Raw genomic sequence first — 14,948 nt, forward strand, 5'->3', positions numbered from 1 at the left:
TTCCCACCTCAGCCATCCTGGAAGTGGTTTTCCGTGGTTTCCCACTTCTCCTCCAGGCGAATGCCGGGATGGTACCTAACATAAGGCCACGGCCGCTTCCTTCCCTCTTCCTTGCCTATCCCTTCCAATCTTCCCATCCCTCCACCAGGCCCCTGTTGAGCATAGCAGGTGAGGCCGCCTGGGCGAGGTACTGGTCATTCTCCCCAGTTGTATCCCCGACCAAAAGTCTGAAGCTCCAGGACACTGCCCTTGAGGCGGTAGAGGTGGGATCCCTCGCTGTGTCCGAGGGAAAAGCCGACCCTGGAGGGTAAACAGATGATGATGATGATGATGATGATGATGATGAAATTGCCTTCCTCTCACTACAGTTGCCGACACTTGAGGAATTCTGCTTGAAATTTGGGGGTGTGATAATCAAGTGACATGATCACCGAATTCTCACCTAGGTGGCCGTGATCCAAATTGTAGTAAATGCATGTGATATTTTCAAAATAAAATGTCTTTTACGTGTGATTCAGATTCCAGATTCCACTTTCCAATTTTTTGCTAGTTGCTTTACGTCGCACCGACACATATAGGTCTTATGGCTACGATGGGATAGGAAAGTCTAGGAGTGGGAAGGAAGCGGCCCTAGCTTTAATTAAGGTACAGCTCCAGCATTTGCCTGGTGTAAAAATGGGAAACCACGGAAAACCATTTGCAGGGCTGCCGACAGTGGGGTTCGAACCCACTATCTCCTGGATGCAAGCTCACAGCTGCCTAACCGCACGGCCAACTCGTTGAGGTACTTAAAAAAAGGGACAATCCATGGCTATGATTGTGATATTAATGGTCATGTAAATGTGAAAGCTAGCTTCCTTTCATTTGAAATTTGACTATGTGACTTCCATGCTTCCTTTCGATACACTGCATCACCCCATTGAAACTTGAATTTGTACATGACTGGATTGAATTTCATCTTATAAGTATGTGGTTCTAAGAGTAGTGAGCAACCTGGTTCTCTCTGGGTGCTTGTAGGATCCTATGGCATTTAATTCATGCTGCTATCTGTGGTAGAATAGGAATCTCTGGAAACAATTGCTAGCTGATTGTGGACTTGTCTGTCCATTGTATTTATGTTCCAACATTAACCTCTCCTGTTTGTTGTGTTTTCATTTACCAGCATTGTAATTTTCATAATCTAATTTTTCCATTACTCTTAAATAGGCTATAAATAATGATTTACTTTTTTTCCTTTGCAGATTGGTTCAAAGGGTATGGCTGTCAAAAGCGTCCTCTGGAGAATCTAATGTACCGCACCACCTCAAATGGATATGGGTTGTACCCACCAAACATGCATACTGTTACTACAGTGTATTACCTAATAAGCCAGGCATTCAGTAATCATCTTGCTGCTGCTGGAATGTACAGAAATTTCTCTCATCACTGCTCTTGATACTTCTATTTTGTCTTAATCTTAATTGCTGAGCCTTTACTTTATTTTACTTGCCTTTTTGTGTTATCCATAAACTTCTTGTTAGGTAAACGTTATAAAACATATTATTTTGAAATGTCATTGCATACAGAATTGGATTTGTTTAGGAGTATTGTGAAACTGAGCTGTTCTTTCTATTATATAATTCTTACTGTTCATCAGAATTCACTAAATGTAAAAAGGACTTCACCATTGCTGTAAAGATACAATAGTACAGTACCTAGCAGTATTAAATTTCATTTAAAAAGTTACTGAAAAAGATAAGACCTTTCTTAAAGGAAGCATGTTTACACACAGTGAAAGAATCACAGAAAGTACCAAATATTAATATTAAATGCTGATGGCAATAGGCAAATTATCATAATAATCTCATTGAAAACCATGATTATTGCAATAATTTGCAGATTTTATTCCTTCAAATATATTATTTAATATATGTGCATTTTAAGCTTTGTCAATTAGGCCAAATACAGTAGAGTTAATACACGACCATTCCGGATTTATCCTTGTTAGAATGGGAGACAATTCACAAGTGGCACTCCTAGTGGTGTGACCTGAAAATTCGCTCTAAATATCACTGGAAATGTATATACGGAAATGGATAAATAAATTACGTATAGAAAGAAAGTGTTGATAAAATATTAACTTCAAAGTTGCTAAAGCATTTCTGGATACATGAATGAAGAAGACCGAAAATCAGACATACAATCAAGATGTGAAATGGACTGCTGTGAAAGGGCTTGATCTTTCATTTATGCAGTACTGTTTTAGCTTTAGCATTCCTGCCTGAACTTTCACGGCTAGATTTGTCTTTTTTCTAATTTAAAAGCATTGTACATCACATTAGCACACTTGTCAATAATAATATCGGCACATTCCTTACACACATTGAGAATTTACATTTAAGAGCTTTTAACTTGAAGCCTACTAACAGAAAGAAAATCTATACATTTAGCTGCAAAAACATTCAAAATTTCCCTTTTAGCAATACTTGCCATTACATTAGGGTAAAGCAAATTTGCGTTATCATATTGTTTCAACAAAATTTGTACATTTCTTAAATCACCCATATTTTCATAAGTGCTTGACAACGCATTACAGCATTCCAAATGGGGTAACTTGGAACACAACCAGCATACACATATGTATATGCATTTTCCTGAATTAAATCAAAACCCACAAAACCCACACAACAACACATCAGTATTGAAGGTTAACTGCTGCACTAATACAATAAAATAAGCCTATCATATTTTAAGCCAGTTAAAATATGGGTCGCGCAGGTCAGAAGTTTAGAAGTAGGCCTTTTATAAAAATATCTTTGTAACTGGAAGAATATATACGCAAACAGAGTATTTTCTTAATTTTCTTGTCACGAGCGAAACGGAAGAAAGACTCTCAGGTCACTCCGCTACACAGAGCTCTAATCACTGTCCCTCGATATCTCACAGAGTGTCGCGTATTGTCTCTACTGTATTTGATTAGGCAGCCTTCAGTTGCAAGAAGGAGAATGGCATTGTATTCTAAATAAAGAATTGGAAAAAGTATCATCAAAATATGAAATTGTTTAATTGTTTAACTTATTATGTGGTCATGAATAGTTTTATTACTTTCAATTTTTAAAACTATTTCTTATTAACGAGAAGATACTAAAATATTTAATGCATAAAATGTCCATATTATACATGCCTTCAAGATTCCCTTTGTTCCAAACTAAATTAGTTCCTGATATGTTTCTTCTGTAATATGGAAAGCCTTTTTTGCTGGAGTTCGCTGTCCCAATCCCTGTATCAATTAAATTTATGATAAATGTGAGTATTTAATATTAAGAATTTCATAATGGTCCGTACTGAATCGAGATTTACAATGTTTATTGAAGACAAAACGTTTCCACCTATTCAATACACTTGAATACAATTGAATGCAATTGAATAGGTGGAAACCTTTTATCTTCAATAAGCATTGTAAATGTGAGTACATTAAATCATATGCTGAGTGTTATGAGTATCAGTGCAGATATATCTTGTAGCAATCGAGTATGATGTGTCGAACCAATATATATATACTGTATATAAACCTTTTGGTAATCCTCAGAAGTTACTTTCGTGAACAAAGGGATATGATGTTTTTAGAGATTAATACGCCTAGTAGTTGTGAATGGATAGTTTTGGTTCGATACGCCAGCCATGCTGTGTACCATTCTTTTCAAACTGGTTGTGTTTATGTGTATGGGCAGCCTATCTACGATAACAGCTGAAGGCCGGTGTTATTGGGTCATGACATGTTACATAATATTCTTCCCAAACTGGTTCTGCTTATGTTTACGGGTGGCCTGACCATGACAAATTGTTAGTATTTTGTTTCCATTTTAGCGTCTTCAGACACCTTTGGTCATCGGTCTCAGGCAATGGAGATGTATTGAATAGTCGGTGTTAATGTGGGTTCTGTCACTGTTAGGTCCTTTGGGGAATTGAGACATCTGTGGTCATCATCCCTATGCTCTAATGAGTGTGGAAACTGCCTGACAAATTGTGTCAGTGCAGGGTCTGTACGAGTGTGTTGTATTATAATTATTCAATTGTAGGGTTGGGATAGGTGGGCCTTCGTGGCTCAGACGGCAGCGGGTCGGCCTCTCACCGCTGGATACCGTGGTTCAAATCCCGGTCACTCCATGTGAGATTTGTGCTGGAAAAGGCAGAGGCAGGACAGGTTTTTCTCCGGGTACTTCGGTTTTCCCTGTCATCTTTCATTCCAGCAACCCTCTCCATTCTCATTTCATAGCATCTATGTCTCATTAATAAATCACTTTGGGAGTGGCGACCCCATCGTACTAATAGCCTATATCTGCTTCATTCGTTACATCCCTGACCCGGTCATTGACTGGGAAACAGGTTGTACGTTTTCATTTTCAGGGTTGGGATAGGTGCTCCGGGGCGTGTAGTATGCTACTATCCCAATTTTGCACTGCATAAAGGATGAAGGAATAAGGCAAAATCATCTTGAAGTGTATGTAAACAAAGTTCCTTGCATCAACGAAAAAGTGCATGGGATAGGATGTCCAAATGAGTAATATTGAAAGTAAATTATGGAAGCAAATTGAACGTTTTGTTTCAAATATATTATGTACATGTTATAACACTAGATAAATTAAACTTCCTTATAGTTCAATGAATGTAGATTTTGGTTGCTCATTGTAAAATATGATTAACTAGGTTAAACCCATTTCTTTATTACTTAAGCAAAGTCGAGCTTTCCGCCAAATTACATTGGCCTTCATCAGGACATGTGAAGGTCTGCTTCTGACAGTGATCACCCACGTTCTTTGAAGAACTATGATTTCTTAAGTACAGCAAGTCATCGTCTTGCACGTGCATTCTACCTCCCCTACTTCCCAAGCGGGGAGAACCATAGAAAAATAAGTTGGCCTGTAGTACCAAATAGGTTTAACAACCCCTATACTCCACTACTGTAGTAACTCCATGACACGATGACAGTATGACATAACCAGCGTTCCTACTATAACCATCCAAAACTCCAAATTTCAGCATTGAAATTGTGCACCCACTGTTCATTAACTACTTCCCTTCATTTCAATGAAATATTTGGCTCATTTATAGGGAAAAATCATACGTAGCATATATTGTGAGATGTATTTTTCTTTACTGACTAACAAAATGTTTGCATGTATACACCTAACATCCTGTATTGTTACTTTGTAATGTATGTCTAAGTAACTTTAAATTATTCTTAAAAAAAGAGTTTATGTTGATTCTTTTGCAACTTTCATTGATATTTTTCTCCCATGTTAAATCATTGTCCAAAGCCACATCCAAAAATTTAGTTGAAAGTACTCGTATAATGTCTTCTCCACCATAGTAAAGGTGTGACCTGCTTCAAAAACTTCATTTCTTTTCTGAAATATTATTTTGTGGGTTTTGGAATTATTTATATGAAGTTTTCACCATAAAGTATTGCACATACTTCTCATAAAGTACCCTAAACCGGTTCTTAAGTACAGCAAGTTGTCACCTTGCACAATCATTGATGACAGATCTGCCAAGTGTTACAGTTATTTTAGAATCTTGTCAATATAGACGTACCATCAACATATGAAATAATTCTACAGAACAGTGGTATATCTTTTTTTCAACCAACCATGACAGGAGTTGATTAGAAGGGGGAATATTCCTCAATACTTCTAACATAAATTTGTTTGTTGCAACCTGATATTGAAATGTAATCTAATAATTTTTAAAGCTTTTCATCTAGTACCAAATGTTTCCATCTTATCCAATTATTTAATGTAGATTACTTGCTTAAGTGTCATTACTGCAAGCAATATTTTACACTGAATGTAGTTAATAGTGTAATTACTTCTGATGTGTTTCAATAATATTAAGTACCGTAGTCTTAGATATAGGACTACAGTATGAAATGTATAATAATAAAATGCTACAATATTATAAAACTTTGCACTAAATAAATTAAATGAATAAGTATATATCATGTTGCATCATTTTTTGGACTATAATCTGTGACATATAGTCATGGAATGTGTTCACTCTTCTCTCTCTCATCTTCTAACCCTATGTGACGATGTGATGACATCATCATGCTAGAGCATGACGGTTTGCCTCCAGAATTCTCTATCCTGAGTATGGTGGATTGCATCTTGCTGGGTCTCTCCAGTCAGGCTCATGATCTGGAAAAAATTCAGTTCATCATCATTTGCTTCAGTCGAGAGTTGACTCAGTCCGCCTCTGTGGTGTAGTGGTTAGTGTGATTAGCTGCCACCCCCAGAGGCCCGGGTTCGATTCCCAGCTCTGCCATAAAATTTGAAAAGTGGTACGAGGGCTGGAACGGGGTCCACTTGGGAGGTCAACTGAGTAGAGGGGGGTGCGATTCCCTCCTCAGCCATCCTGGAACTGGTTTTCCGTGGTTTCCCACTTCTCCTCCAGGCAAATGCCGGGATGGTACCTAACCTAAGGCCACGGCAGCTTCCTTCCCTCTTCCTTTACAAACTTCCCATCCCCCACAAGGCCCCTGTTCAGCATAGCAGGTGAGGCTGCCTGGGCGAGGTACTGGGCTTCCTCCCAAGTTGTATCCCCAGACCCAGAATCTGAAGCTCCAGGAGACTGCCCTTGAGGTGGTAGAGGTGTGATCCCTCACTGAGTCCGTGGGAAAAACCGACCCTGGAGGGAAAAGAGATTACGAACGAACGAGAGACGAAGGAAAAGCCAAAATTCACACTCTATGTACTGTACAGAAAAAGAAAAGAAAATAATACACGAAATGAACAGAAAATGAATAGAACAATTTAGTAAAATAATGATATTCTTGGACATGGCATGAATCTCCTCGGATACTCCGGAAACGTGACGCCCCAAATGGAGGTCACCACGGTAGTCATCCTCGGTCTCTTCATGTCACGTCCAACTTCTCTCCTGAATATTTCTATTGTTTTCCCAGAATATGCAATTTAAGCTGTATTATGAATGTCACAGACCTTCGTGCCCCTGCTGAGTAAACACGCAAACCTTTTCACATTCCATTCCTCCTACATTTCCTCTACTTGACTCCCTCTGGGTTGCTGATTCCATACTTCCGTTGCACTCACATTCTACTACTACGTACTCTGCTCACGTTGCAACTTTATCACTGCACTACTTATCTGTTCCTGCTCGTCTTATTCAACCATGTGCACCGTTCCCGCGTCCAGGTGAGAATACATGAGATACAGACTAGCTCTTGATAAATGATTCTATCTGATTAATGTTGCTGGGTTGTGGGTTCCGCTTGAGAAAGTACTCCGATGGCCTATGGTAAATCTCAACCTACGCAGAAGGACGTCTCCAACACGCTATCAGTCGGATACCATACTTGCATGTCGCCAAATTAATCGCAAATAGCAGGTCGATACAATATTTCAACTGATTCGCATGTGTCGCCAACGAAATCGCAATTAAAAGTGAATTATTACAGTCTTACACCTAGTTCTTATACTAAGTAGGCATTAAAAGAATTATGAAGTTTCACTATTCAACTTTTATTGACTATTCAGTCCAAGTACTAAGGAAATGTTACCTAACATATCGTTGAAAATGTCTCACACAACATAGGTAGCTTCGTAATGTTATAAATATCTCAATCAGTTACAGTTGAGTTGAGATAAGGAAAAATAAGTTTGGAAAAACTCGTAATAAGTAGCTGAAATCTAGGCCATAATTATCGATTCATTAATACCTTGGCCTGTTGAAAATCTAAGTCATATATAAGTAATGTTCGAAGAATCAATTGAAAAATTAAAAAAATTAATTAAGTAAAACATATTAAATAGTGTTGAAAGAATTAGATGCATCCAATTGGTTAAAAAATGAAAAGAAAATTACACTCATTACTATATACACCATTTCAGATTATAGTCTTTAAACAGAATGTAGAACGCAGTGAATATAGCCAAATAAATTATTCATTAAGATTTGGAATCTCTTCTCTCTGAGCTGAATTGCTCCTCAAGGTCACTTAAAGGTATGTCATTTAACCTTTAACTCAAATATGACTGGTGAAACGAATGTCACTTTGTGCTAAACCTAATATCTGTGTCCATACACAGTAGAAATTCATATGGGAAAGCAATATCTGTTTTCTAAGGACTTCAGTTAATTAATATGCTTGAAAGTTCCCTTCGTTTTCATGTTTCATAGGATCTGATCTCCATGTAAGCAAATTCAGGTCCGCTCTAAGTCGTGCTTGATTTCAAATTAATACTATCATATGGCTTATGTGGTTAATTCACGTAATTATTACCTTAAATCATGGTTAAAATGTAATTTAAGTGCGTACCTGGCTGAATGTAGCATTGCCAAGTGTATTTTATTAAATTTCTAACAAATTATACCACAAGTGGAAAAACTGGCTTGTTAGAAGACTCTACCTTCATCTAAAAATCCGTATATGAATGACTAAGTCACCAGTGATGTGTCAACATGCTCACATAAAATCAGGAATTAGGTTACCATATGTGAGAGTACTTGAAAATGGTCATAAATAACTCAGTGAAGGCCTAAATATTACCATTACTAGCCTCTTGGCTCATTTGATGATCCTACATACTCGTTTAACACTGTATTGATGGCATTGAGATCGTATCCTAACCTACTTTGAATGTATCTGGGAATATAAACAGCAATTGAAAGCAGTACGTTTCAATATATCTTAGAATGCATAATTTGCACGTAATATCATCTCACAGAAGACTACTATGACCAACTTCTCAAATAAAAATATATATCACCATCACAACTTAACATACACTTATATTATTACTTCATTCACCATTTACCATTTCAAATATCACGTTATATCCATATCAATGCATTACAAGCACCCATCTCATTAAATACGATGCATATGTGCCATAACCTTCACATATAATAACATTATTCTCAGCGTCATAGTGTCAAAGAAAAGTGTATCATAATACTAAGCTGTGCTACTATATTTCGTCACAAACATTTCCTAAATACGATCTCTTAACTTGCCATTCCGATAAAGCCATCACATGTATATTGACACTCATATTACACTTTAACACTTCACTGATAATGATTAAAAATATCTATTACCTTCTCTCAAACCACATTGATAAAGTTGCGAACGGCTTTCACTGGTATATTACGCCTACTTGTGGAATTAACAGTAACATCAGATGAATACCTACATCCATGTAATTTCACTTCGATATATTTAAACGCACGCACAATGTCACAAAACATATCAACACATAGCCAAAAATAAAGGTTTCTACTTACGAAAAACGGCTCATAGGGGACTTAACTTTGCTTATTGGACCCTGTTTGCCATCTCGCTGTTGGTCATCGGGAATGGTAGGCCTCGCCCCATGGTTCTGCTTTAGGTAATCGGGTCCATCTCGTCTTCTCAGCTGACTTTCAATCCTCCTGGGTCATCAACCTCGTAAAGCGCCACCATAGTCGGAGTAGTCTTTGCCTTGGTCTTTTACAACATCATAGTGGTCTCTGGTACGTTTGGAACAGAATAATACAATGTATTAGTTAGTGTTGTCATCTTGCAATTTATCTTCGTTTCGTAATGCCTATGATATCAGAATAAAATGTGCTCTGGGACGATTAGTCTCAATATATTAGTTCTAATTGTGCTATTATTGGCAAAAACTCTCTCGCTTGCCGAGCGAATGTGATTTCTCCGTGTTTATTAGAAATGCACTTGACAGCTGGTTGGACTCTGCTGTCTACGATATGCAGTATCAGACAAATATAAAACCTCTAAGTCCAGCCGTGACGTATTTGCTGCACCAGACTTGCTAACTCCTTTTGCTGGTCTTTAAATTTCGCGCAGTTATTTGATCTCTGAAGTTGACGTTGGGCGGGCTGCCGCGGATTTTATCCTCCGTTAATATTTAATCTTTAAATCTGATTAGCTGGCTTCTTTCATTGCTCGATTCCGTCTTGCTTGCCGTAGTGCTGAATTATGAAGAATGATTTAATGGAAGTCGCTTTTTTTCTTAATAATTGGTTTAAATAATCTGCTTCTGTCATTCTTTTTGCACAGCCTTCTAAGTATGGTTCTTTCGGTGACTACCGGTTGAAAGGATTATCATTTCGGTTCGTACCGATGTTAGTTGCTTTCACATTGACATTTTAATGGCTTGAACTCCGTTTTTGTTCCTACTGATGCAAATATAGAACGGTGAAATGGCACACATGCTTAATCTAATTTAAATAATCGTCTACAACCAACTTTGCTTACCGATCTACCATTAACTTAAAAATCACTTACCAATACCATTTAAACTGCGCTGCCTCCCTTATCATCCATCCAGCATCACCTTTCATTCTTAACACTTCAATTCCAGTCCTCAGTTACTTTACATTTATAATACAAATTAAGATACCTTCACTTGAATAAATGCCATCTAAACTTCGCTACCTCTCTTATCATCCATCTATCGAACTCCACAATTCATCCATCTTATACCTAAAGACACCATCACTTGAATAAATACCATAAAATTACAATACACTTAAAAACACCTTATCACCTCGTTACCTCTCTTATCCTTCATCCATACATACAGACACCATCACTTTAATAAATACCATCTAAACTTCGCTACCTCTCTTATCATCAATACCATTTAAACTTCGCTACCTCTCTTATCAGCCATCCCTCATCATCACTTTTCATTCTTGACACTTCAAATCCAGTCCTCATATCATCACTTGAATAAATACCATACAATTACAGTACACTTAAAAATACCTTATCGCCTCGCTATCTCTCATTCTCCTTCATCCATCATACAATACACATACAGACACCATTCCTTAACCATTACAATACACATACCGACACCATCACTTGAATAAATACCATCTAAACTTCGCTACCTCTCTTATCACCAATATCATTTAAACTTCGCTACCTCTCTTATCATCCATCCATCGAACTCCACAATCCATCCATCTTATTCCAGGCCACATTTACTTCAACAATTACAATAAACATACAGACACCACCATTTGAATAAATACCATTTAAACTTCGTTACCTCTCCTCATTTCCATCCATCGAACTCAAACTTCGCTACCTCTCTTATCATACATCCATAATCCATCCATCTTATACCTAAAGACACCATCACTTCAATAACAATTACACTTCACGTACAGACACCATTACTTTAGTAAATACCATCTAAACTTCGCTACCTCTCTCATCATCCATCATAACACAAGCAAACCAGGTTACTTACTACTGTTACTTGTCTTTTTACTTCTCGTAAGTACTCCTTCTTCCATTTTTCCCTTTTTACCCCATAACTCCTTTAAACTCAAGCTTCTCCCTTTAGCCAACGCACTTCTTACTTCTGCTTCCTCCCTCAGACCATTATTTTCGCTCTGATTATGTCCACTTGTCATTCCCTGGGTTTCTTCTTTCATCTTCTCTTCCTGCATCCTGCTTTCTTCTCTAACGCTGACCTCCGTCACTAGTTCGTTCATTAATTTCCTGACTTCTTCCATCCTTCTTGCATTTACTCTTTCCTCGGCTCTTTTTACGATCGCCTCCCAGGAACCCCATCTGCTCGGTGCTCCTCCCTTGATAATATGCACATCATCCCTGCTAGTTTCTTCTTGCCTCGAACTCTCAGCCCTGCTAGTTTCTTCCTGCCTCAAACTCTCATCCATTGATTTCAGTTTCGACACTGTCCACTTTCGGGTCCAATTCCTGTCGCTCACCACAAGTATCCGGCCACTAATATACGCTCTCAATCCCTGAATTTTTGCTTTCACTAAATATTTCTTAAGAATTTTGAAATTCCTACTCTCTTCTCTTCCGAAATCTCTCTTAACTCCAATTTTCTCACACCGTAGATTACCAGCATTCCTTGTCACTATATCTGCCATTAATGAAGATAGCAGCGACACTTTTATGGGCCTGTGCCCTCCCACCTTGCCAACTGTCTCCACATTGTCTATATCGACCTCACTGAAATTTATTTTCATTTTCTTTTGTATGACATCTACCACTTTGTAAATAATGTCCACTTTAGATTCTGCCTTTTCTTCCTCCACCCCATAAATAGATATGGATTTCTTCTCACGCTCCTGTCTGCAGACTTCTATTTCTTTCTTCAGGTTTACCATCTCTTCTTCCATATTTTTTATTTTCTCTCTTAGTGAGACCAGTGCTTTCTCGCTGTCTTCCATCATCGCCTTCGTATTTTTCATGTAATCCTGGATCCACTGTCTCGTCTTTTCGTGCTCCTGGACTTGTTCCTGAAGCATCTTCTTTAATTGCTCAAACGGACATATCTCCTGTATTACCTCTTTTACCACTTTCCTCATAACTTCTACGTCTACCCAGCTCATCCTATCCATCTCCTTGCCGACCGCTTGACCCTACCGCTTCCCCACTCCTACTCCACTCCACTCAACAGGCGCACGCCACACGATACGTCCGACCTCCTTACTGGCTTAAGCTAGACTGGATTCCCGCATGCAAGCCTGGAAGAATTGGCATAGTCACCAAACACCAGAAAATTGGAGTAACTTCATAGAAATACAGAAGCGAACAGCCAAAACTATTAGACGAGTTAAACGTACCTACCACCTCAATAGATTGTCGGAAATCGATTACGATTTCAGAAGGAACAACACTCGAAATTTCTATAGAACTTTTAGAGAAGAACTGACTAACTACAAACCCCCTAGTATTTGTTTTCGTCGCTCCGAGGGAACACTTGAGCCGAATACAAAAGCCAACTGTGACATCTTAAAGCAGTACTTTGAGGCGTTACATAACTGTGAACCTCCTGCCGAAAAACTGCAATTCAGCTTATCCACCCCAAACCATGACTTACTTCCACCAGCACATGACGAGATACAGAATATTGTATTAAATCTGAAAAACAACAAAGCACCAGGGGAAGATGGTGTAACTGCCGAGATGCTCAGGATCGGAGGTGAAGTCATTATTGACCGATTACCGAGCTCGATAGCTGCAGTCGCTTAAGTGCGGCCAGTATCCAGTATTCGGGAGATAGTAGGTTCGAATCCCACTGTCGGCAGCCCTGAAAATGGTTTTCCGTGGTTTCCCATTTTCACACCAGGCAAATGCTGGGGCTGTACCTTAATTAAGGCCACGGCCGCTTCCTTCCCACTCCTAGCCCTTTCCTGTCCCATCGTCGCCATAAGACCTATCTGTGTCGGTGCGACGTAAAGCAACTAGCAAAAAAAAAAAATTATTGACCGATTACAACCATCATTGCGGATATATGGGAGAGCGAAATCATACCTGCAGAGTGGACAGCTGCTTTGATTCATCCTCTACACAAAAAAGGGTGACAAGACAGATCCGAACAATTACCGAGGTATCTCTCTCCTCTCAATTGCTTACAAAGTATTCTCTCGTGCTCTCCGTACCAGATTAGAACAACAGATAGAATGGAAGATTGAAGAATACCAGGCGGGTATCAGACCTCACCGATCATGTGCAGAACAGATCTGGAACCTCAAGATGATTCTCCAACATCGCCAATCAATTCGAACAGTGGTCACTTTTGTTGACTTTAAAAAAGCTTACGACTCGATTGACCGTGCCACCCTATTAGATGTACTTCATGAATATGGTGTTGACAACAAAACAACGAAGTTAATCCAACAGACTTTAACTAACACAACTTCTAAAGTGAAATTCATGGGCGAAATCTCCGAATCATGTGAGATAAGAACAGGCGTGAGGCAGGGTGATGGATTATCTCCACTGCTGTTCAATCTTGTACTAGATAAGATCGTTAGAACATGGGAGAAAGAAGTACACGGGATAAGTATGGGAACGAGAGATAAGCGAATCAATATTAAGTGTCTTGCCTTTGCTGACGACCTAGCAATAATCACCCGCACTCCCGAGGATGCCTGAACCGCTCTTGAGAATCTACATGAGATTGCTATTAAGACTGGCCTCCAAATATCATATGAGAAAACACAATACATGGTCTCTAAGAACACCAGTGTGGAATCACTTGGGACCAAATATGGCAATATCACACGAGTTAAACATTTCAAGTACTTAGGTGAAATTATCGGAAGCACTGGTAACGACAGGATAGCCAACAGAACCCGTGCTGAAAAATTACGTAAAGCCCACGCAGTCACCTGGAATATCTACAATAAGAAATGCCTTTCCATCCAAGCCAAGCTGCGTCACTACCATACAGTAGTTCTTCCTGAAGCACTCTACGCGATTGAGACATCAACACTGACCATCAATATTAATTACATCGGTAAAATGGAACGGCAAATACTTAGGAAAATATTTGGACCAAAGTTCCAAGATGGAATATGGATGAGAAAAGGCCCGGAAGAACTATGGTCACTGACCGAAAGATTCACTTCAATCGCCCGGAAAAGACGTATGCAATTCTACGGACATCTAGCACGAATGGACGACTCGCGACTGACCAAGAAAATCTTCCTCATTATCAGCGGAACCCGACAAAATAAAGTACGGTGGCTTGCTGACACCCAAAAAGATCTCGCAGAAGTCGGCGTTGACCGACTGACAACTACACGGGCTACATTTAGACACAAAATTAGCTTGCACAGCTTTGCAGCCAGACAATGTACAAGAAACTTGAAACTCCAGGAGGCATGGACTCAAGAAAGACGACAGACTCACAGTGCGAGGATGAAGAAGTTTTGGGAAGATAAGAGAAACAAGAAGAAGGATGCTACCTAATGGTTCTACGTGCTCCTTAGAGGGCCTAACGCATGTATATACAATGGTGCATAGCTTGGTGGTGACCTAATGAGGATGAAATGAATGGCGAAGACGTCATAAACACGCAGTCCCCAAGCCAGGGGAATTAGCAATACGAGGGGATTGATTCTGAGAACTGAATCGGGGCCTTCGTACCAAAGGCAAGCATTCTATC

The sequence above is a fragment of the Anabrus simplex genome, chromosome 1, assembly GCF_040414725.1.
Source record: "Anabrus simplex isolate iqAnaSimp1 chromosome 1, ASM4041472v1, whole genome shotgun sequence".
Classification (NCBI taxonomy): Eukaryota; Metazoa; Arthropoda; class Insecta; order Orthoptera; family Tettigoniidae; genus Anabrus; species Anabrus simplex.